At 38.3% G+C, this 22,739-nt stretch overlaps 1 long non-coding RNA gene across 1 annotated transcript in view; it reads left to right on the top strand.

Moving 5' to 3' along the window:
* The first annotated feature begins 2,546 nt into the window (after positions 1-2,546).
* Positions 2,547-22,739, top strand: part of LOC131406365 (uncharacterized) — a 36,758-nt gene continuing 16,565 nt past the window's right edge. Inside the window, exons 1-4 of the long non-coding RNA XR_009220121.1 lie at positions 2,547-2,636; positions 16,403-16,498; positions 17,551-17,744; positions 19,446-19,621. This is a non-coding gene — a long non-coding RNA (uncharacterized LOC131406365). The remainder of the gene's footprint in view (positions 2,637-16,402; positions 16,499-17,550; positions 17,745-19,445; positions 19,622-22,739) is intronic.

The following is a 22,739-nucleotide window of genomic DNA, read 5'->3' as shown; positions in this document are numbered from 1 at the left end:
AACAGATTGGTGGTTGCCAGAGGTGGGGGGGGGTGAAATTAGTGAAGGTGGTCAAAAGGTACAAACTTTCAGTTATAAAATAAATAAGTCATGGAGATGTAATGTGTAGCATGGCAATATAGTTAATGCTGTATTGTATACTTGTAAGTAGCTATGAGAGTAGATCTTAAAAGTTCTCATCACAAGAAAAAAATTTAACTATGTATGATGACAGATATTAACTAGACTTATTGTAGTGATCTTTTCACGATCTATACCAATATTGAATCATTATTCTGTACACCTAAAACTAACATAATGTGATGTCAATTATACCAAAATAAAAAACATTGTAACTATGTATGGTGACAGATATTAACTAGACATTGTGGTGATCATTTTGCAATATATATGAATATAAAATTATTATTTTGTACACCTGAAATTAATATAATGTCCTATGACATTTATACTTAATTTAAGAAATTCTGGGGGCCGGCCCGGTGGCGCAAGCGGTTAAGGGTGCAAGCGATTAAGTGCGCACGCTCTGCTGCGGCGGCTGGGGGTTTGCTGGTTTGGATCGTGGGCGCGCACCGACACACCACTTGTTAAGCCATGCTGTGGCGGCGTCCCATGTAAAGTAGAGGAAGATGGGCACGGATGTTAGCCAAGGGCCAGTCTTCCTCAGCAAAAAAGAGGAGGATTGGCATTGGACGTTAGCTCAGGGCTGGTCTTCCTCACAAAAAAATAAAATTCTGTTCCTCAAGAACCACTCTTGGTACCAAAATCTATAAAGTTAGCATTCCTCAGAAAACAGAATTAATGGGATATAGAGAGACAGATGATGATGATGATGATGATGATGATGATGATGATGATGATGATGATGGTGATGATGATGATAGATAGATAGATACATAGATAGATACATAGATAGATACATAGATATAAAAGAAGATGCATTATAGGAATTGACTCAAGTGGTTATGGAGGCCCAGACATCTCACTATGTGCCACCTGCAAGCTGGTGAAAAGCCAAAAGTACGATTCATTCCATCTCAGAGGCCTGAGAAGAGGAGAGCAGATGGTGTAACTTCCAATCTCAGGCAAAAGGCCTGAGAACAAGGGAGCCGCTGGTGTAAATTCCAGGGTCTAAAGCTTCAAGAACAAGGAGCACTACGTCCTAGGGCAGGAAAAGATGGTCATCCAGCTAAGGAAGAAAGATAGGGATTTACCCTTCCCTTGATTTTTGTTCTATTCAGGCCTTCTGTTCAGAGTGGATGATGGCTGCCCACGCTGGTAAGGGAAAATCAATCCGTTTACTCAGTCTACAGACTCAAATGCTAATCCCTTTAGACTCCCTCACAGACACACCCAAAAATGATGTTTTATCACCTGTTTGTAATTCCTGTATTCCAATCAAGTTGACACATAAAATTAACCATCACAAGTCCACCCTTTATCAAGTTAACACCCTTATGAATCTCATTAAACCACGTTAATCTCCAAATAAACACAATAATGAGGCCATCATTCTGCCTAACATAATACCTCTATCCTGCATACAACTGAAAATACACTAACTCCTTCGCCAGAAGAGGAAGGAAAGTCCTTAATTGATGTTCACTCTTCTTTATTTATATAAACAAATAGTTTGATGTAAATTAACAATTAAATACAGGATGTAAAATCAATACATCTCATGTTGCATAATAAGGGAATAAAAAGATATTTGCTTAAGATGTGTGCATACATGCAAATATATTCATATAAAACAATAAAATACTCATGACAATTAGAGTCCTCTTTTCTATAACTGGTCATAAATTTGAAGCTGAAATTTATACTTACCTCCTTCTACTACTCATTCTGTATTTTTTTTCCCTCAGCAACAACCTCATCTGGTTAAGGATCTTTATCTGATTGGGGAAACTATATCTTCATTCCTGAAGGATTTGGGCCATCACTAGCAGATTGGCTTGTTGTAGTTTTTCATTGACCTTAATCACATGGCCTGGTAATACTAAGAGACACCCTAGGGTTACTGTGTATTACAGACCTACTCTTCCTTATGTCCATTGTAGTAGTTGTTCAAATTCTCTTTGGTAGTAACAAATATTCTTGCTTCACCAAATACTAGTGAGGCTCCTATAACTTCTCCAAGGACCATCTGTGCACTTCCTTGTAAAATCCCTAGCTAGAACCCTGCTAAGACAGTTTAGCAAGAGTGTCTCATCCTGCTTGTCTGATCACCTCAATATCTAATCAGGTTTCTCATTTTTCATCATATACCAAATGATATCTGACCAGCCTGGCATGTCCTTAGAAAGAATCCTATTAGGTGAGTTTAGCCAAAATACTCCTCATCCTTGATGTTTCTTTCACTAACTGCCACCAGGCTCCTTGGCTAACATTCCCAATCGCCCATGCTATATTCTGGTTCTATACTAAGGTCTCTTTTTCCCTATTGCAATAATCCTGAATAAAACCTGTTTTTACTGCTTTAACTAATGTCCATCTCTGGTCTTTCTTTGACAGTTATGACCAAATAGTACCAGATTTATCGTCGGAACTACAGACCCATCACCCAGGACCATAAGTATACACCTTTGAAGACTTTGGCTTCAACTCCTGACTGGTTGGTCAGAGAAATACTGGTGAGTCTGACTCCCACACCTTTGGTCCAGACAAACATCCGTTGTAGCTTTAGGGACAGATTTCGGTTCTCAAGATTTCGCTTATACTCTAGAAGCTAGGTTAGAGTCCCAAACAAAGAGATGCTGGGTTATAGTGTGTGTGTCTCTGTTCGTAAGAAGCTAAGATAGACTCAGGCCAGCATAAACTGATTCAGAGTATTAACTGTATCTGTTTATATGTATAAAGGTACCATAAGTTAAGATCATGGGAGCCTCTCAGTGGACTGAAAACCTTTTATTGAATCCCTATGGAAAATGTGCTCTACCAACTGTGTCTGCTTTCTTTCTTCTTGGCATGATTTTACTAAAGATAACCTGGAACTTCAGTGGCCTCTTTGGGAAATTTAGGGTCTTCTCAGACTGGCTCCTTAACACTCTCCCTTTCCATTACCTTTGCTTCTGTTTCCTTTTATTGCCCTGGATCTTCCCTCCAGTTCCCTTGAATCCTTTGATATGGCTCCCTTCTAACCACTACTTCCTCCATCCTTCTCTGCACTGTCATTCTTTTCTCACTTCAGCCTCTCAGATCCCTACAGTCACTTAAACTTTAGGCCCCCTGCATTCCACTACAAATCTCCCAAGAGCAATGAACCAGGGCTAGTAAGTTAACAAAGGCTATTTGGAAACATACCTGGATGCTTTGTCCACTCAGATGGGTTTTAGAGACATCCAGACATTTTCTAAAAGTCACCTCAGTCACTGGTCTTAAATGGAGTCTACACCTTCCATCAGATTACATGGCAGGGCAAAAGAAAATCTTAAAAGTCTACTCTACAAGTATTGGTAAACAGGTAACAATAATTTGTTCCGTTTGCCAGAAACACAGTTCAGAGAAAAATCTAAGTAGAGATAAACCGGTGACATTATATTGCTGTTTTATTGACTCAAGGCTAAAATTTCAGAATGAAAGCACTAAGATGTTTGTTTGCATCTGTTTGTATGTTTCTGTATACATATATCTTATATATACATGACATTTTTCTACCTCTGGATGATATTCTCAAGTTAATTTATAAAATCCTTTAAAATAGTTCTATTCAAATTGGCTTAGAGGTAAATGACTGCTTCTATAAATTATTTTTAAAACTTTCAGAAATATATAAAAGAATACAATTTTTAAATGTTCTTTCACCTGGAATAATTCTTGATAATAAAGCTAGTAATATAGTAACATTACTATAATAACACTAAAAAATTATTTGTAAAATAAAAGCAGGCATGTCTTCAGAGTTGTCAGCATTAATTATAGTGCATACATAACAGTTTATCTACCTGGGTTTAGTAGTCAAATAAGTTTATGTTATCTCTACTGATGTTTAAGATTGTGAAACTATACATCTAACATAAGAGTAGAATATACAATAAAAATGAATAGCTTGATGCATGTGAAGTACAGTAGATAATTTTTTAAAAAGAAAAAAGAGAGAAAGATATGTTTAATATTTTGGATCTTTGTTTCTGAGAACTTTTAGATACTTGCCTAACTTGTCAATAAGAAAAATAACTTAGGGTGATAGTTAGATTTGTTTATTTAGCTCGTGAAATTTTCATAATTATGATAAGCACCAGTGAATTAAATAAATCTCAGTAGGATAAAATTTATAAATAAACATTTCAACAATCTGCTTTATGTTTCTTTTTTATACATTTCCATCGGCATATCATTTTTAATCACAGTTTTATTGAGATAAAATTGACATGTAACATTGTATTAGTTTAAGATATATGATGAAATGTTTTGATATATGTATATATTTCAAAATAATTACCACAATAAGTTTAGTTAACATCAAACACCTCATATAGCTACAAAATTTTTAATCTTGTGATGACAACTTTGAACATCTAGTCTTCTAGCAATTTTTTTTTTTTTTTGAGGAAGATCAGCCCTGAGCTAACATCCCGTGCTACTCCTCCTCTTTTTGCTGAGGAAGACCGGCCCTGAGCTAACATCTATTGCCAATCTTCCTCCTTTTTTTTCTTCCCCAAAGCCCCAGGAGATAGTTGTACATCATAGTTGCACATCCTTCTAGTTGCTGTATGTGGGATGCGGCCTCAGCATGGCCAGAGAAGCGGTGCATTGGTGCGCGCCCAGGATCTGAACCCAGGCTGCCAGTAGCGGAGTGTGCGCACTTAACCGCTAAGCCACGATGCCGGCCCCTAGCAATTTTAATATACAATACAGTATTGTTAACTATAGTCACCATGATGCACCTTATATCCTAGAACATTTTTATCTTTTAACTGGAAGTTTATGCCTTTTGACTACGTTTATCCATTTCTCTCATCCCCTCCTACACACCTTTGGCCACTGCCAATCTATTTTCTATTTCTATGGATTCATTTTTTTTTTTTAGATATCACATATAAGTGAGATCATACAGTATTTGTATTTCTCTGCATGACTTATTTCACTTAAAATAATGCCTCAAAGTTCATCTATGTTGTCACAAATGGCAGAATTTCTTGCTTCTTTATAGCTGAATAATGTTCATATATATATGATTCTATATATATATATATTATATTTATGTATACATAATTCTTTTACATTTATCTGTCAAGAGACACTTAGGTCTTTCCATGCCTTGGTTATGAGAAATAATGCTTCAGTAAACGTGGGGGTGCAGATATCTCTTCGAGATACGTATTTCATTTTCTTTGGATATATACCCAGAAGTGAAATTGCTGGATCACGTGGTAGTCATATTTGTAATTTCTTGAGGAACCTCCATACTGTTTTACACAGTGGCTGTACTAGTTTACATTCGCACCAACAACACACAAGCGTTCTGTTTTATCACCCTCACCAATACCTGATATCTCTTGTCTTTTTGATGACAGCCATTCTAACGTGTGTGAGGTGATAGCTCATTGTGGTTTTGATTTGTGTTTCCCTGATGATTAGTGATGTTGAGCTCCTTTGCATGGCCCTGTTGGCCATTGTATGTCTTCTTTGAAAACAAGTCTGTTGAGCCCTCCACTCATTTTTTAATCGGAATGCTTAATGTTTTGCTATTGACATGTATGGGTTCTTTATATATTCTGGATATGACCCCTTATCAAATATATGATTTGAAAATAATTTCTCTCATTCTTTAGGTTGTCTTTTCATTTTGCTGATGGTTTCCTTTGCTGTGCAGAAGATTTTTAGTTTGATGTAATCCCACTTAATTTTTGCTTTTGTTCACTTTGCTTTTGGTTTCAACAGAAAAAAATCCTTTCCAAGACAGATGTCACAGACATTACCCGTGAAGTTATCTTGCAGGAGTTTTATGGTTTCAGAACTTACATTCAAATCAAGTCAATTTATAAAATTTATAAATTAAATTTTAAAAATTATGTTTTATATGATTTATAATAATTATTTTTTATAATATATCTACCTAAAAATAGTTTCACAAGGGCTGGATCCATGGCCTAGTGGTTAAGTTAGGTGTGCTCCACTTTGTCGGCCTGGGTTCGGTTCCCGGCTGTGAACCTATACCATGCGTTGGCAGCCATGCTGTGGCAGCGACCCACATGCAACATAGAAGAAGGCTGACACGGCTGTTAGCTCAGGGCAAATCTTCCTCAAGCAAAAAGAGGAAGGTTGGCAACAGATGTTAGCTCAGGGTGAATCTTCCTCAGCAAAAAAATAAAATACACAGTTTCACAAACCTTTTGATAAATTGAAACTTCAATGCTATACTAAAGGTAAAGAATGGATAATTGTTTAATATCCAGATCATTTCCAATAAGAAAATTATGGCAATATTAATTGCTGAACATAAGTTTATCTACTTTTCGCATTTTGTTTTTATATGATAGAGAGAAGCTAAATATATTTGATCTGTTTTTAAACATGAGAAATTGTACTATAAAAAAGCTATTTTCCTCTAGATCAATGTGAAATGACATATTCATAAATTTGCTATGGAATATTATGTGCCAGACAGTTAATGTTTGCTTACTTCCTAGGTTGCTCTGTAAAAGAAAGGAGATTATTGGTTAAAAATTATAATAAATATACATAAATAAAACTATTAAGATAATAAGGGGAAAGAAATAGACTCAAGTCTGCAGGGAAAGGAAAAATCTTTTTGGTAAGGATAGATACGAAAGATCTGCTTTTATTAAGGAAAAGAAAATAATTTTGTCCTAACATACAATTACTGATTGTTCCACAATGAGAAAGAAGTCAAGAGTAAGACAAAAACTGAATGGATATAAGGGGGAAAAAAGTTGTATAAGAATTGTAGGGAAGGAATCTCGGTAAAGGAATCTTATCTTGTGTGCTCAAACCTGAGATTGGGAGGAATTTATTTATAAGATTTTTAAAAATTAGCCTTAGAATTAATAGTATAGTGATGCAAAACTACAATTTGGTTCTCTGTCTTTGCTACAAAAACAAAGTTTTCTTAGATTATTGATCTACCTGTAATAAGAAATTATAAAAAACGTTTTCCTTTCAGTATTAAGTATTCTCTCTGGGGAACCAAGATTTTGGGACTTAAAATAATTTCCTTTGTTTCGTATTTTCTTTATCAGGTCATTGGTTGCTTAAAATACTGAATCTTCTAAATATTAAAACAGCTAGATTTTATATAGCTATGTAACTTTCTGTATTTGCCTTTGAAATATTTTAATTGTCACTTTGGTTAAATCGATAACTAAGTATAGTGTCACAGTGACTTATGATTCTATTCAGTCAAGTATTCAAATCTTTTGACATTTTTGACAACTTCCCAAAATAAAATTCTAAATAGAGTCTTTGTGAACTCAAATTAACTTTGAGATTTTCTAGGTTGCCCCTGGAAAATCTCAAAGGATTTGTTTCTCCCCTTGAAAAGGTAGATGCTAAACTAATTAGGTTTATTTGATATGTTAAATTACATGCAAACACTGTCAAATAAGAAATGATGATAAACCTTCTGAGATTATATGTGTGTGGATATATGTTACTTATACAGGTAAACAACAAATTGTATGGAGCTTACGAAAAATTATCAATATCCTCATTGTCCAGCTATTATGTTTAAATTTTGTATGCCAAAGAAATGACTAATTCCCCTTATCAAATTAACTCTCATGAGAACTTCAATTATGGCCTTTTTAAGTCACTTGTCAGTAACAGATAATTATTGTTTTACTCTGATTCTTCTCCAAAAGTGTTTGCACTCAGCTATAGACAAGAATGCTCCATGATGGTAACACTTGAATATGTTTGAGACCATGCCTTTGGACTGAATAAGAATTTCCAGAGGAGAGAAGTCAAGATGGTGGCGTAGGCGGACTCTGAACTCACCTCCTCCCGTGGACACAGCCAATTTACAACTACTTGTGGAAAAATTACCCCTGAGACAGAACTGAAAACTGGATAAGAGGAACTCCTGCAACAACGGACAATCCTAATTGAGGTAGAAGAGACAGAAACTCCCTTCTGGAGAGAAAAAATGCCACCTTCACAAGCCGCAGTGCCTCACGGCCGCCCGGGAGCAACCCACATGTAAACAGCCTCCCTGGAGGAGCCGGACCCTGAGCCGGGGAGCGCCCCTGCTGTGGGCATTTTGTGGACCCAACACAATCGAGACGAGTGGCATAATATCTGACTTTGCCTGCTACTAAAACATTGGGGCATACCCCCAGAAAAGCTGGTTTACAAAGAAATTAAAACCGGCTCTTAAAGGGCCCATGCGCAAACTGACCTGTTTCAAAAAGCAACCTAAAATCACCAGAAAGAAAGATGCAGAGTGCTTTGGTGAAAAGAGACTCTCCTAATAGGCCTTGAGTGCATCTTGGTGAGAGATGAGACCTCTCCAGGGACTGGGACATTGGCGGTAGCCATTGTTGTTTCTTGGTGTGGGCATGCTGACAGAGAAGACATTGGAGTTCTCCCTGGGGCCTGCTAGCCCAGGTCTGCCCCTCCCACTAGAGCATTGATTTAATCCAGCTCAGCCAGGGCTAGCAGCACACCCTAGAGACTGGCCCCACCCAACAACAAGCCCTCAGGCAACTTTTGGGCCTACAGAGATTGGTGACTGGATTCTCTGCAGCCTGGCAACTGAGCCCACTTCAGTGGGGCAGGGCGTGCACAAGGACCTGGTGGAGAGTGTGCAGCTGGTGGTGGAGTGTGTGGGGCTCCCGCCGTGGAGAGACTGGGTCCACTTCGGGAGGTCGGGGTGCACACACAGGGCAGGACTGTGTTGACTGTGTGTGTGGACATGTGGGCGGCAGGGCTTGTCAGCTGCAGAAGACTTGTGCTTCTCAAAGACCCACATAGGGGGTTTGCCCCACCTTCCAAAGCTTGAAACAATTGGGTGCTCCCATGCCTGAGGCCAGCCCAATACAGCTGCAATCCTCAGAGAGCTGACAAGAGACCTAAAGGCTGGAGGCTTATAGCAATTGTAAGGCCCTGAGCCTAACAACCTGCCATGCTGGGGGGCCTACTCACTTAAAAGAAATACTGCAACACAAATGTGGTATTAGAACTTGCAGTCAACTCTGCTGGGGCTCCCCACTCGTGATAAAGAGACTGAAGGGCCAACAACAACTACAAGCAGCTGAGCATTACAACAGCTGGTCAGGAGCATAACTTGGCCTCCCTGGGTGCCTACAGGGAGAGCAAACAAGCCACAACAGAAGCACACACGTAGCCCACATAGGGGGCACCCCTGGAACATTGAGAACTGAGGGAAGCATATTGGAGGCCTCCTAAGGCATCACTTACATAAGGTCACCTATCCAAGAGCAGGAGACATAGCTGACCTACATAATACATAGACACAAGCACAGGGAAAGAGGCAAAATGAGGAGGCAAAGGAATACATTCCAAGTAAGGGAAAAGGACAAAACAACAGAAAAGGAACTAAGTGAAACAGAAATGAGCAACCTACCCAAGAGAGAGTTCAAACAAAGAGTGTTAAGGATGCTCACTGATCTGGGGAGAAGAATAGATGAACTCAGTGAGAATGTCAACAAATAAATGGAAGATATAAAAAAGAACCAATCAGAAATGAAGGATGCAATACTGGAAATGAAACATTCACTAGAGGGACTCAAAAACAGAGTAGAGGATACAGAAGAACGATCTGTGAGCTGGACGAAAGACTAGAAGAAATTACCCAAGCTGAACAGGTAAAAGAGAAAAGAATTAAAAAGAGTGAGGACAGTCTAAGGGAGCTCTGGGACAACATCAAGCGCACTAACATCCGTGTTATAGGTGTCCCAGAAGGAGAAGAGCGAGACAAAGAGGCAGAGAATCTATTTCAAGAAATAATAGATGACAACTTCCCTAACCTAAGGAAGGAAACAGACATCCAGGTACAGGAAGCACAGAGAGCCCCAAACAAGATAAACCCAAAGAGGCCCACACCAAGACACATCATAATCAAAATGTCCAGAATTAAAGATAAAGAGAGAATCCTAAAAGCCTCAAGAGAAAGTCAAGTTACATACAAAGGAAACCCCATAAGGCTATCAACTGACTTCTCAGCAGAAAGCTTACAGGCTAGAAGAGAGTGGCATGATATATTTAAAGTGCTAAAAGGAAAAAACTTACAGCCAAGAATACTCTACCCAGCAAGGTTATCATTCAAAATGGAAGGAGAGATAAAAAATTTCCCAGACAAGTAAAGATTAAAGGAGCTTGTCACCAAGAAACCAGTGCTACAAGAAATGTTAAAGGGACTGATTTAAGAGGAAAAGAGAAGACCGCAAATAGGAAAAATTATCTATTTCAATGATAAGAGAGTAATGGATACAAATGCACAAAAAATAGGTTAAATATGATATCAAAAACATAAAAGGAGGAAGGAGGGGAGTTAAAGATTAGAGCTTTCAGACAGAGGTCAAAATAAAGAGACCATCAATTCTGTATAGAAGAAGAAAGGAAGAGAGAAGGATTACTAAAACACTGAGGAAAAAAATAGTTAAAAAATGGCAGTAAGTACATACTTATCAATAGCTACTTTAAACGTCAATGGACTAAATGCTCCAATTAAAAGGCATAGGGTGGCTGATTGGATAAAAAAACAAGACCCATATATATGCTGCGTACAAGAGACACACTTCAGACCTAAAGACACTCACAAACTGAAAGTGAAGGGATAGAAAAAGATACTCCACGTAAATGGCAATGAAAAGAAAGCTGGGGTAGCAGTACATATATCAGACAAAATAGACTTTAAAACAAAAACTGTAAAAAGAGACAAAGAAGGGCATTACATAATGATCAAGGGAACAATCCAACAAGAGGATATAACACTTGTAAATATCTACGCACCCAATGTAGGTGCACCTAAATATATAAACCTATTATTAACAGACATAAAAACAGAAATAGACAGTAACACAATAATAGTAGGAGACTTTAACACTCCACTTACACCAACGGATAGATCATCAAAACAGAAGACCAATAAGGAAACATTGGCCTTAAACGACACACTAGAACAGATGGACCTAGTAGATATATACAGAGCATTCCATCCAAAAACAGAAGAATACACGTTCTTTACAAATGCACATGGAAAATTCTCCAGGATTGATCACATATTAGACCACAAAACAAGTCTCCATAAATTTAAGAAGATTGAAATAATACCAAGCATCTTTTCAGACCACAACAGTATGAAATTAGAAATCAACTATAGGAAGAAAATCAGAAAAGCCACAAATACGTGGAGATTCAACAAAATGCTACTGAACAATGACTGGGTCAACGAAGAAATGAGAGAAGAAATCAAAAAATACCTGGGACAAATGAAAATGAAAATACGACATGCCAGAATTTATGGGAAACAGCAAAAGCGGTTATAAGAGGGAAGTGTATAGCAGTACAGGCCTATCTCAACAAACAAGAAAAATCTCAAATAAACAATGTAACAGTGCACCTAAAGGAACGGGAAAAAGAAGAACAAACCAAGCCCCAAATCAGTAGAAGAAGGGAAACCATAAAAATCAGAGCAGAAATAAATGAAATAGAGACCAAAAAAACAATAGAAAAAATTAATAAAAGCAAGAGCTGGTTCTTTGAAAAGATCAACAAAATTGACAAACCTTTAGCTAGACTCACCAAAAAAAGAGAGAGAATGCTCAAATAAGTAAAATCAGAAATGAAAGAGGAGAAATTAAAAGAGACACCTCAGAAATACAAAAGATGATAAGAGAATACTATGAAAAGCTATATGCCAACAAATTCGACAATCTGGAAGAAATGGATAAATTCTTAGAATCATACAACCTTCCAAAACTGGATCAAGAAGAAGTAAATACTTTGAATAGACCAATCACCAGTAAGGAGATCGAAACAGTAATCAAAAACTTCCCCAAAAATAAAAGTCCAGGACCAGACGGCTTCCCTGCTGAATTCTACCAAACATTCAAAGAAGACTTAATATCTGTCCTTCTCAAACTCTTCCAAAAAATTGAGGAGGGGGGAAGCTCCCTAACTCATTCTACGAAGCCAACATTACCCTGATACAAAACCAGAAAAGGACAACACAAAAAAAAGAAAATTACAGGCCAATATCACTGATGAACATCGATGCAAAAATCCTCAACAAAATACTAGCAAATCACATAAAGCAATACGTCAAAAAGATTATACACCATGATCAAGTGGGATTTATTCCAGGTATGCAGGGATGGTTTAACATTCGCAAATCAATCAACGTAATACACCACATTAATAAAATGAAGAATAAAAATCACATGATCATCACAATAGATACAGAGAAAGCATTTGACAAGATACGGCATCCATTTATGATAAAAACTATGAATAAAATGGGTATAGAAGGAAAGTACCTCAACATAATAAAGGCCATATATGAAAAACCCACAGCTAATATCATCCTCAATGGTGAAAAACTGAAAGCTATCCCTCCAGGAACAAGAACCAGACAAGGATGCCCACTCTCACCACTCCTATTTAACATAGTAGTGGAAGTCCTAGCCAGAGCAATCAGGCAAGAGAAAGAAATAAAAGGGATCCAAATTGGAAAGGAAGAAGTGAAACTGTCACTATTTGCAGATGACATGATTTTATATATAAAAAACCCTAAAGAATCCACCAGAAAACTTTTAGAAGTAATAAACGGATATGGTAAAGTTGCAGGATACAAAATCAACATACAGAAATCAGTTGCATTTCTATACACTAACAACAAAGTGGCAGAAAGAAAAATTAAGAATACAATCCCATGTACAATTGCAACAAAATGAATATAATACCTAGGGAAAAACTTAGCCAAAGAGATGAAAGAGCTGTACACCAAAAACTATAAAACATTGCTGAAAGAAATTGAAGAAGACACAAAGAAATGGAAAGATATTCCGTGCTCTTGGATTGGAAGAATTAACATAGTTAAGATGTCCATACTTCCTAAAGCCATCTATAGATTCAGTGCAATCCCTATCAAAGTTCCAACAACATTTTTCACAGAAATAGAACAAAGAATCCTAAAATTTATATGGAACAACAAAAGATCCCGAATAGCTAAAGGAATCCTGAGAAAAAAGAACAAAGCTGGAGGTATCACACTCCCTGATTTCAAAATATACTACAAAGCTATAGTATCCAAAACAGCATGGTACTGGCACAAAAACAGACACACAGATCAATGAAATAGAACCGAAAGCCCAGAAATAAACCCACACATCTATGGACAGCTAATCTTTGACAAAGGAGCCAAGAACATACAATGGCGAAAAGAAAATCTCTTCAACAAATGGTGTTGGGAAAACTGGATAGCCACATGCAAAGTAATGAAAGTAGACCCTTACCTTACACCATACACAAAAATTAACTCCAAATGGATTCAAGACTTGAATGTAAGACCTGAAACTATGAAACGTCTAGAAGAAATCATAGGCAGTATACTCTTTGACATCGGTCTTAGCAGGATATTTTCAAGCACCATGTCTGACTGGGCAAGAGAAACAATAGAAAAAATAAACAAATGGGACTACATCAAACTAAAAATCTTCTGCACAGCAAAGGAAACCATCAACAAAATGAAAAGACAACCAACAATTGGGAGAAGAAATTTGCAAACCATACATCTGATAAGGGGTTAATCTCCAAAATATATAAGGAACTCATGCATCTCAACAACAAAAAAACTACCAACCCCATTAAAAAATGGGCAAATGACCTGAACAGACATTTCTCCAAAGAACATATACAGATGGCCAACAGGCACATGAAAAGATGTTCAAAATCATTAACTATCAGGGAAATGCAAATCAAAACTACAATGAGATATCACCTCATGCCCGTCAGAATGGCTATAATTAACAAGACAGGAAACAACATATGTTGGAGAGGATGTGGAGAGAAGGGAACTCTCATACACTGCTGGTGGGAGTGCAAACTGGTGCAGCCACTATGGAAAACAGTATGGAGATTCCTCAAAAAGTCAAGGATAGAACTACCATATGATCCAGCTATTCCACTGCTGGGTATTTATCCAAAGAACTTGAAAACACCAATGCATAAAGATACATGCACCCCTGTGTTCATTGCAGCATTACCCACAATAGCCAAGACTTGGAAGCAACCTAAGTGCCCATCAAGGGACGAATGGGTAAAGAAGATGTGGTATATATACACAATGGAATACTACTCAGCCATAAGAAACGATGAAATCCAGCCATTTGTGACAACATGGATGGACATTGAGGGTATTACACAAAGTGAAATAAGTCAGAGGGAGAAGGTCAAATACCATATGATTTCCTTCATTAAGTAGTAGATAATAACAACAATAAGCAAACACATAGAGACAGAGATTGGATTCGTGGTTACCAGAGAGGAATGGGGGAGGGAGGAGGGCGAAAGGGATAATTCGGCACGTGTGTGTGGTGATGGGTTGCAATTAGTATTTGGGTGGTGAACATGATGTAATCTATGCAGAAATAGAAGTATAATGACGTACACCTGAAATTTATACAATGTTATAAACCAATGTTACTGCAATAAACCAAAAATTAAAAAAAAAAAAATATTTCCAGAGGTAATGAGGAAGCTGATGGATTCATTAAACTATGAACCCAAGGGGCTAGCCCGGTGGCGTAGCAGTTAAGTGCACATGCTCCACTGCTGTGGCCTGGGGTTTGGATCCTGGGCATGCACCGTTGTAACCACTTGGCAAGCCATGCTGTGGCGGCGTCCCATATAGGAAACTCCCCCTCATTAAATACCTGATGTGTAGAACCAGAATGTGGACCCTCTACTACCAAGCCTCAGAAGATAATTCAGCATGTCTTTAATGAACAATAGGTGACTGAACAATCCTGAGGAAAGAGGAAGATGGGTACGGATGTTAGCCCCAGGCCAGTCTTCCTCAACAAAAAGAGGAGGATTGGCAACAGATGTTAGCTCAGTGCTAATCTTCCTAACACATGCACACACACAAACAAAAATTACGAACCCAAGAATTAGCAGAATAAGGATTAATTTCACGAGGCTGAATGAACAGATGAGGACAATTATAATTTTTATAACTTTTTGTTAAAACATTTCTGTTTTTTTAAAGTTTTGTTTACCATATTGAAAGAAAACTTTTTCTCTTAAACTCCACATAACTTATGGCAATTGGGTAAAGTATACCTTTGTGAGAAAAGATGAAACAATTCCTTTTTCTACCTAGCTGATCTCTCCAGAACTCAAAAACTCTTACTGAGTATTCTTATTTTTAGGGCAATAAAATTATTTGCACAATTTCAATAAAAGTCTGTTCACCTTGTAACAGAACACAATTAGAAAAATTGGTTATATTACCAAGGCTTTGATTAGAATGTCATATTTGAGAATGATGGCAAAGAATCAGAAACAACCAGACAGTTTTAAGAAACTAAGGCTGAATTAGAGAGCCAATGCTTATAAACACTCCTCAGAAAAACCAACCTGTGTCTCTCTTATAGAGTTTCCCACATTACAGGTCAGTAAGAAAGGTCACTTCCTGGTAGGCCAGCAATCTCAGGATATTCTCCGTACCCTAAAAGAGAGGAATTCACCCAAATCTTGAGGTATTGCAGGCAAAATCTGGCAGCAAGTTTTTGGCTTGGCTTCCCAGCCTCAGGATTCTGAAATCTTCAATCTGAAATTCCTTATGAAAAGGCACAGCAAAGCAAACTCAAGAGATCTATGTAGTCAACCAATCTTCCTGCTCCACTTACGTAAATAATCAGATCAGTATTAATGAGACTAGACTTATTTGCAAACAAATTAGCCTTAGTCTGATTACCTTTGATTGAATGGTGGTGACTGTAGTGAGAAAAATTGTTTCTTTGGAAAAGTATAATGCACCCTTGTGGTTTTCATCTTGCACATTTTGCGAACCACGCCAAAGCCTGAATTCTTCTAGTTTTCTTGAATATCTGCCTACAACTCCCCAAATTAAGTTTTCCCACTTTTCTCCCATCTGACTCAGAAACAATGAGAACTAAAACTTTTCTTTTCCTGAAGCTCTGCAAGTTGAAGCTGGGTGACTTGATATAAACCTCAAGGCAACCACCACAACAGATCATGTATAGAACAGAAAGTTCACTGGTACACCTGATGCCTTTACCACAGATATTCAAACTGCAAACCAGGAATCCATTGGATTGCCACTGCTGTCCTCATTCCTGCATCTACCAATGCTTTAAGCCTAACCTCTAGGAATCTGCTCAACTGCGGCACTCTGAAATCAGAAACTGTTTTTCTCATATTAACCTTTGTTTTTCTGTTCTTTTCATAGAAACCCCACCTCATTAAATACCTGATGGATAGAACCAAAAAGTGGATCCTCTACTACCAAGTCTCAAGAGATGATTCAGCATGTGTTTAATGAACAGTAGGTGACTTAAATTGTTACAAGAAAGGAATAATGTCTCTTCATTCCTTTGAAAAATAGGGAGGACAGACCAAGATAATTCTCTTGACCAAACTTCAGTTAGGCCCCTGAAACTTCTTGTACAATTCCTTAAAAATTCTCAGCAAGAACCCTGCTAACTTAGTATATAACAAGAGTCTCACTTCCTCCATATTTTCTCAATCTTGACATCTAGTCAGGTTTCTTATCCTCCACCATCTGCCAGGTGATGTCTGGTAAACTGGCCTGTTTGCAGCAAAAATCTTGTTAAGACAGTTTAGCCAAAATCCACTTACCCTTCATGTTTCCTCCTACTAATTTGCCATCCACTGACCCCCTCAGGCTCCTTGGATATGAATTCCCACTTGCTCATGCTGTATTTAAAATTGACCCCAGCTCAACACTGAGGACTCTTTTATTCTATTACAGTAGTCCTGAATACATCTGTTTTTACCACTTTAACACTTGTCTAGCTATGGGTTTTCTCTGACAGCAGTCAGAATCAATCACCTTAATCAGTACTCAAACTCCCTTCCCTGCATGTGGATTAAGAGACTTGACAAGCCCAATGTGGCCCCCTGGCAGTCTTAACTTTGATTTCAGGAGAATTGTTTTATCTACTGGTGGACACATTCCTTCTAAGAATAGCAAAGCTGTTCAAGGGAACAAGAAGCAAAAATGGTGCCATACCCATTTCAACCCCTCGATTCTTGGACCCATGAATCTTGGATATAAGAGAAACAGAACCATATATTGGATGCTGATTCAGAACATATATAGCCTCCTGGGGAGAACCTTGCCATAGCTCTGCAACATTTTGCGACCTTACTGGCTTTGTAATGGAGTCTTTAAAAGGCCTTTCTGTCATTCTATCAAGCTAGCTACTTCAGGATGGTGGGGAACATGATAAGCTAGTGAATTCTCTAAGTGTGGACCCATTGAAACACTTTTCTTCTGAGAAGAGAGTTCTTTGATCTGAAATAATGCTCAGTTGTATACCAAGACAGTAAATAGTCCATTCTCTATGTACACAGATGCTTGAAGCACTGCACACAGAGAAAGCATCCATATTCATAGGAAGTGTGAATTCCAGTATGGACAGAAAACTGGAAGCAGTCCAGTGTGGTCAACCCACCACCAGGTAGCTCACTGAACTCCTCTGGGACAGGTGACATGTCAGGAACTTAGTGTTGCTGTCCATTGCTGGAAAAGTGGACTCTCGTCCCTGGTGAGTGAAAGTCAATATTGTTGACCCCAGTAATATTCTCCATCCCTGCCACCATGGCCACTTTCTTCATGAGCCCATTTTTAATGGCAGGGGTGACTGGGGAAAGATCCAGACTGGTATCCACATAACATGTCATCTTATCCATTTGATTATTGATATCCACCTCCAGGGAGGTCACACTTTGGTGAGAATTTACATAGGACACAAATATCTTATGGCATTTGGCCCAGTGAGAGAGGTTTATCCACATACTTCTTCCTCAAATTTTGTTGTCACTAATTTTCCACTCAATGTCCTTTCTAGTCCCTGATCATCAAGCCACACCCTTAGCCACAGCCCATGAATCAGTATATAATCACACATCTAGACAGTTGTCCTTATAATCAAAGAGAATGATCAGGTACACTGCTCAAAGTTCTGCCACTGGAATAATTTCCCTTCACCACTGTTTTTCAGCGATTTCTGAGAGATGAGCTATAGTGATGCAGCTCTCCACAGTTTGGGAGTATATGCAGGTATTGCAGGACCAGCTATAAACCAGCCCTCCATTCTTTATTCCTTTGTCGACTATCAAAGGGATTTCTCCATGATTCCATAGGTGTGAGTTGGGAGAAAGAAGACAGTGTAGCAGGATTAAGGACCATGGACATTTGGGCCACTTCTCCATGTAATTACCTGTGCCTTCAGCGTGTGCCCTGGCCCAATCGTGTATATACCACTTTCATTTCATGATGCAGTATTTCATTGCACTCCCAAATTTATGACTTGGTATGTCACATAACACCCAGTTTATGATGGGCAGCTCTGGTCATATGGTAACTATGTGGCCCATGATCATACATTCAGTCCCTGGTATGCCCACTAACAGATCAATAATTGTTTATTGTAAATGGAGTAGATATCTGCAGATGATAGCAGGGCCTTTCTCCAAAATCCTAAAAGCTTTCCCTATGATACACCTATAGAGGCTGTCAAAGCTACAAACAAAATCTTCCAATGAAACTTCTAGAATGATTGAGTCTGCTGGAATGTGACAAAAGTGGCAAAAGAGCTTGCACAGCAGGCTGGACCTGTTGCAGAGCCTTCTTTTATTCTGGTGAAAGTCAAACCTAACAGCTTTTCAGGACACTGGATAAATGGGCTGGAGTAACACACCCACATGGGGAATATGTTGCCTCCAAAATCTAAAAAGGACCACTAGACAATGTATCTCTTGTGTGGTTATAGGAGGAAGCAGATGCTAAATTCATTCTTCACCTTAAAAGGAATATCTGGATAATACCCACACCACTGGACTTCTTGAAATTTCACTGAAATAGAAGGTCTCTAAAATTTAGTGGGATTTATTCTGTACCCTTGGTACACAAATGCCTTGCCAATAAGTGTAGAGAAGTTGCAATTCCTGCTCAATAGTTTCTATCAGTTTGTCGTTAATGTGACAGACCAGTGCAATCTTTTTTAGAAGAGAAGGTGATTGAGATTACTGAAAAACAAAATTGATACACAGAGCTGTACAGTTTGTTTACCACTGCTATAGGATCCTGAAGCTATATTGAAGGCCATGCCAGCAGAAAGAAAAATGCTTCTGGTGGGCCTCATAGACAGGTTTAGTGAAAAAAGCATTTGCCAAATCATTAGCTGCATACTAGGTAGCAGGAGGTTTGTTAGTTTGCTCAAACAATAAAACTACATCTGTTACAGAAGCTGCAGTTGAAGTCACCACTTGGCTAAGCTTGTGATAATCCACTGTCTTTCTCCAAGATCCATCTCTCTTCTACACAGGCCGAATAGAAGTATAGAATGGGGATTCCTGGGAAACAATTCCCCTAAATCTTTCAACTCCTTGATAGTGGCACAAATCTCTTCAATCTCTCCAGGTATGTGATATTGCTTTTGATTTACTATTTTTCTAGGTATAGGCAGTAGTTCCAATGGCTTCTGTTTGTCATTTCCCGCAATAACAGACCTCACTCCACAGGTCAGGGAAACAATATGGGGATTGTGCAAGCTGCTAAGTATTTCTATTTCAATAATGTACTCTAGAACTGGGGAAATATACCCACTGGGCCCACTGTGAAACTGACCTGAACTAAAACGCCATTGATATCCTGACCCTCATCAGTCCCTAATCTGACTGGAGGGCTACAGTGACATTTTGGTTCTCTTGGAAAAAAATTTAGTACAGAGACAGTGTCCAGTAGACCCTGAATAGTTTGATTATTTTCTTTCCTACAATGCACAGTTACCTGGTGAAAGGCAATAGCTACTTTAGGGAAGACTGGGAGAAAAATTAACAAAATAAATTTTTGATAGTGTGCCAGAATCATTCCCGGTCTCCTCTTCATTCATGGGAATCTGGGTCTGTAAACCCTCTCAAATCAGGGATTTGATTGACGGGTGGTGACACACTTTTTATGGTTCAAGTTAGACTTTTTTCACTTGACTTAGAACTTTTCTGCTTATACAAATCGAGTAAGAATTAAGTAGATTTTCTATCTTTTTGACTTCTGGGAACACCATGATTAGCTAGCTAATGCCATAAGTCTGTGCAGTCACACTACTAAGAATGTTGCTTTATCTCTGCTGCCTATTAGAGTACTATACTAACAATGCCTTTGGTGAATGAACGAAATGACTTGGCCCACTCCACTCTAGGATCCAGTTACTCCTGCTACTTTAGATTTTCTAAGTAAAGTTAAAAAATGGCTGCAGTTCCAACTGTAGAGTCTGTCCTACAGAGAAGATCAATCACAGAGTTCTCCAAGGATGCTGGGGCTCCACTCACAATATATTTCTCCAAGTATTAGTGAAAGGTCTGTCTTTTGGGTACTGCCAGTGTGAGGCTTTTGAATCCCTTACTCTACATTAAACTAAGGGAAATCAGGCATTTCTATTTTACTCGTGGTGGGCATCTTTGATCCATGTTTCAGCCAACCATCCCAACAAACTGTTAGTGCCTTTTCTAAGGATCCAAGCTACAACCTTAAATGCAAAATCTCTACTTGGTGGGCTCATATCAATAGATTCAGCCCAATCCAACTTTGTTTCTTCTACCACTATTCCACACCCTTAATAACTATTCCTACATATATTCTCCCGATTTCTGCTTGTATAAATTATAAAACTCAAGTAGTTCTTTTAGAGTATAGCATACCTCCTCATGGGTCATAATTTGTACCTTCCTTTAGTGGTCTGCTGGTACTGGAGTCTAGTCATAGGTGGCACCTGCCTCAGGAGAGGCCATTACCATTTTCTCAGGCAATGCGAGGTTAATCACTCAAATGCAGGTTGAAAGGGTGATGCTACTATGTATAGTGAGGCTGCTGCAACTCGGTGTGGGGATGCCCTTACCCCTGGAATTTTGGAGGCCACTTTTATTGGGCATTGGGAGACAAATTCCACTGGTAAAGAAGACTTATCAGAACTTACGGGCTCATTGTCACCAGTTTCATCAGGATATTGTCACACGTCTCCATCCCAATTTACAGGACCTCCATCTTACTTTTTTTTTTATTGCATTCACATTGGTTTATAACATTGTATAAATTTCAAGTGTACATCATTATACTTCTATTTCTGCGTAGATTACATCATGTTCACCACCCAAAGACTAATTACAATCCATCACCACACACATGTGCCTAATCATCCCTTTCGTCCTCCTCCCTCCCTCCTTCCCCTCTGGTAACCACCAATCTAATCTTTGTCTCTATGTGTTCGTTTGTAGTTGTTTTTGTCTTTTACTTATGAGTGAGATCATACAGTATTTGACCTTCTCCCTCTGACTTATTTCACTTAGCATAATACTCTCAATGGCCATCCATGTTGTCACAAATGGCTGGATTTCATCCTTTCTTATGGCTGAGTAGTATTCCATTGTGTATATATAGCACATCTTCTTTATCCATTCATCCCTCGATGAGCTCTTAGGTTGCTTCCAAGTCTTGGCTATTGTGAATAATGATGCAATGATGCAATGATGCACACAGGGGTGCATGTATCTTTATGCATATGTGTTTTCATGTTCTTTGGATAAATACGCAGCAGTGGAATAGCTGGATCGTACGGTAGTTCTATTCTTAATTTTTTGAGGAATCTCCATACTATTTTTCATAATGGCTGCACAAGTTTGCACTCCCACCAGCAGTATGTGAGAGTTCCCTTCTCTCCACATCCTCTCCAATACTTGTTGTTTCCTGTCTTGTTCATTATAGCCATTCGGATGGGCGTGAGGCGATATCTCATTGTATTTGTGATTTACATTTCCCTGATAGTTAATGATGTTGAACATCTTTTCATGTGCCTGTTGGCCATCTGTATATCTTCTTTGGAGAAATGTCTGTTCAGGAGTTTTGCCCATTTTTTAATTGGGCTTTAGTTTTTTTGTTGTTGAGATGTATGAGTTTTTTATACATTTTGGAGATTAACCCCTTCTCAGATATACAGTTTGCAAATAACTTCTCCCAATTGTTAGATTGTCTTCTCGTTTTGTCAATGGTTTCCTTTGCTGTGCAGGTTTTCAGTTTGATATAGTTCCATTTGTTTATTTTTTCTGTTGTTTCCCTTGCCTGGTCAAACACAGTACTTGAAAATATGTTGCTGAGACCCATGTTGAAGAGCATACTGCATATGTTTTCTTCTGGAAGTTTCATGGTTTCAGGTCTTACATTCAAGTCTTTAATCTATTTTGAGTTAATTTTTATGTATGGTGTAAGATAATGGTCTAAGATAATGGTCTTGTTTTTTTGCCTGTGTCTGTCCAGTTTTCCCAGCACCATTTATTGAAGAGACTTTCCTTTCTCCATTGTATCTTCTTGGCTCCCTTGTTGAAAATTTGCTGTCCATAGATGTGTGGGTTTATTTCTGGGCTCTCGATTGTGTTCCATTGATATGTGTGTCTGTTTTTGTGGCAGTACCATGCTGTTTTGGTTACTATAGCTTTGTAGTATATTTTCAAATCAGGGAGTGTGATACCACCAGCTTTGTTCTTTTTTT

Source organism: Diceros bicornis, chromosome 5, assembly GCF_020826845.1.
Source record: "Diceros bicornis minor isolate mBicDic1 chromosome 5, mDicBic1.mat.cur, whole genome shotgun sequence".
In the NCBI taxonomy this organism is placed as follows: Eukaryota; Metazoa; Chordata; class Mammalia; order Perissodactyla; family Rhinocerotidae; genus Diceros; species Diceros bicornis.
This window is presented reverse-complemented; position numbering and strand designations above follow the sequence as displayed.